At 37.2% G+C, this 3,418-nt stretch overlaps 1 non-coding gene across 1 annotated transcript; it reads left to right on the forward strand.

Annotated features, from left to right (window-relative positions):
- Positions 1-1,901: 1,901 nt before the first annotated feature.
- LOC112534778 lies at positions 1,902-2,007 on the forward strand. Its single transcript, XR_003079031.1, has one exon. It is a non-coding gene; the product is annotated as a small nucleolar RNA R71 (small nucleolar RNA).
- The last annotated feature ends 1,411 nt before the right edge of the window (positions 2,008-3,418 follow it).

Below are 3,418 nucleotides of genomic sequence, written 5' to 3' on the forward strand. Positions count from 1 at the left end.
ATTATGCATGAACTTTCAAAATAGCATATTAAATCGGACTTAGCAATAGTGCAATGATTAAATGACTTTAACTCATCGATCTAACGCGTTCGCGATCAGCTCCTACGCCCTCGGGTGGAGCCAAGGGAAGGCCGAATTATCTAATAACAAAAGATATACAATTAATAGACATTCGAAAATTTTTCCTAAACTTAGACCCTAAGGTCGACTGCCTAGAATTAAATTGGACTCGAGGATTACTGAAAATTTGACGAACCTCCCTAAATTACGGATATTTACCCCATAAACGGGTCCAGGACTGCCAAAAACATATCGGACATGCTGGAATTTAATAACAGGAGGGCCACAAGAATCGCACTAATATTTTCCCGACTCCAAAACACCACAACCCAAACAATTTAATTTGATTTATTTTTTAAACTACCCAACACAAGCAATTAATAGCCACAATAACTTTCTAATATTATAACAAAATTTTCAGAGTCTAATAAAATTATACCGAGTTAAAAATTAAAATATTCAGCGTCCGAAAACACCGGGGTCCGGTCGGGTCCCGCCAACAGTGCTTGAATTCAAATCTGGAAGCGCCTACGAATCTCAAGTTCGCGGGGAGTCCGAAAGTACAAGAGTTTTGGCCGGAAAGTGGCCGGAAGGCGGCGGATCGGGGCCGGAAAGTCGCTGCTCACGCGACACTTTTCAAGGCTGTCGGCAGGGATTTTCCGACGGAGGAGGGTTGCTTCCGGGGATTTTGGGGATGGGGAGTCCGATTCGGCGTCGGTTTACGGAAAGGACGCGGCAGGAGGTCGAATCGACGATGGCGGCCTCTTCGTCCTTCGTCGGTGTCAGCGGAAAGGAAGGAGGAGGGAAGGCGGCTGGCGGCGGCGGTGGGCGGCACGTGGCGGTGCGGGGAGAAGGTCGACGGGAGAGGGAGAAGGAAGGGAGGAAGGAAAAGGAGGAGGGGGAGGGGAAAAAGGAGAGATTTTTTTTTTTAAATATATATATATATATATATATATATATTATTATTATTATTATTACAACTAAAGGTGTTACAGCAAGCGCCTCCACAAATGGGATATTGATTTGAAGCTTCTTGAACATTTTTAAGAAATTGGCATTATGCTTTACATCTCCATATATCCCTTAAGCCATTGAGGATATGGAATAGGAGGCAATATAAAGGCACTTTAGGAGGTGGAGGAATAACATCCTCCTTTTCTTCCTTCACAAGCTCTTCCTGGGTAGAGGGAGGTGTGGAATCCTCTAAGTCTATAATTGGTGCCTCATCGTCAACTTTTGCTATACCCTTATCTTCTTTCTTTTTACCCACCTTAAGATATATCTCTTCTACTTTTTAGAGAAATAGCTTTACAATGCTCCTTTAGGTTCTCGGTATTGCTTGGTAAACTCCCTTACGATCTTTCAATTAGAGACTTAGCTATTTGACCCATTTGTATCTATGAATTGTGAATTGAAAAATGGTACTTGGCAATTTGGTTAATCTTGGCCTCTAGCTTCTCATGCTTATCATTCACCGCACTTACAAACTTCTCTAAAGCAACTTCCTAAGTTCCGCTTATTATTGAAAAGTTGGTGGGGCTTGAGGTCTTTGCACATTTAATTGATTGCTCCATCTGAAGTTGGAATGATTTCTCCATCTAGGGTTATAGTTGTTTGAGAGGGATTGTTGACTTGTTGATAGGAAAACTACCACCTAATTTACTTGCTCGGAAGAAGACAAAGTGAACGGGTTCCCAACTCGACAATCCATACTTGTGTGCCTATTTCCACCACACAACTCACAAACTAAGAAACTGATGGAATTAATAGCATTACAATTCATGGAACTTACTTGCTTCATGAGATTAGTAATTTGAGCTTGAAGAGCCATCCATTTTGGAAACCCATGATGAGGACAATATCTCAAAAAAATCTTAGACCTCTCTTAAGATCATATAAGGACTCATCTTTCCCTTGTCTAAAATTTGAAATTTTGGACCTGATGACTTTGCTGGTGGAAAATGTTTACTAAGAGAATGCTTCACTAACTCATCCCAAGCGGTAATTGTTCTCGATAGTAGAGAATTCAACCACATTCTTGCTTTACTGCTAAGAGTGAAAGGGAAGAGCCTCAACTGCATGGCATCCTCACTTGTATCATTAATCTTAAAAGTGGCACACACATTTAAAAATAATTATATATGCTCATTAGGGTCCTCATTAAGCTAACCTATGAGACAAAGAGCCTTGTATTTAACGCCCATACCTAAGAAACTATAATAATAATAATAATAATAATAATAATAATAATAATAATAATAATAATGATGATGATGATGATGATGATGATGATGATGATGATGATGATGATGATGATGATGATGATGATGATGATCTCAAAACTAGAAGTTTTTAAAATTTGATGCATGTGATTAGAGTAAAGCATTTTATTTTTAGTTGGATCATTTGTAAGAGATTATTAATAAGACCTTACTTTAAAATGGGATTTTTAATGTTAGATAAAATATAAAAGGATTTATTAAACTATATTTAATTAGTTTGATTAAGTAGCATATTAGATAAGTGATCTATATAAAGGGTAAGTTATTTCTCTATAAATGTTGTACTCAAATTTTTCTTGATATGAATATACAAACTAAATATTATACTAGGAGGCTATAAAAAATATTTTTTTTCTTAAGAGTTTATTTGGGAATGGTAAATTTTTATTTAGCAAATGATATTGGATTTAATTAAAAATAGTTACTAAATTGATTAATTAAGTTAATTAAGTTTTAGGATTAATTTGATAATTATTTATGAGATAGGGGCTAAAAGTATAATTGATTTATTATGGAATTTACGTGAGGAAATAGACTTGTTGGCATTTTTATAAATAAATGTGTCAATAGGGGCATTAAGGTAATTCTTAATTTATAAGTAAGGTTAAAATAGTAATCTTGTATTTATCTCCATTTGTAATTTAACCTAAAATTAAAGGATTAAGGTCAAATTGAAAGAATAATATCAAGCTTGAGGGGTTTAACTGATATTTCCAAGGAGTTATGGTTGTTCAAAGAAAAATTGAGGGACCAAAAGTGGATATGGGTAGAAAAAGAAAAGAAAAGAAAGAAAGGAAGAGGAAGGAGATGAAGAAAGGGGGAGAAGAAGCTTGGAGCTGCCTTCAATGGCAGATGAGGGACGAGTTAGTTTGAGGTGCGGTAAAGCTGGCTAGAGGAAGAGGAGGCAACAACGAGCTCAATGGAGGCGACAGTAGCAGCTACCAGTGGCGATAGACGACAAAAAATGGAGAAGAATGCAACAACTTCTCGCCGCCATGCAGGGTGATAACGACATCCGTTTACAGTGGTTATAGTCTCAGAAGACCAATAACTTGTGGGCTTCCCTTTTTGCCCAT

Source organism: Ricinus communis, chromosome 1 (genome assembly GCF_019578655.1).
Source record: "Ricinus communis isolate WT05 ecotype wild-type chromosome 1, ASM1957865v1, whole genome shotgun sequence".
NCBI classification, from domain to species: Eukaryota; Viridiplantae; Streptophyta; class Magnoliopsida; order Malpighiales; family Euphorbiaceae; genus Ricinus; species Ricinus communis.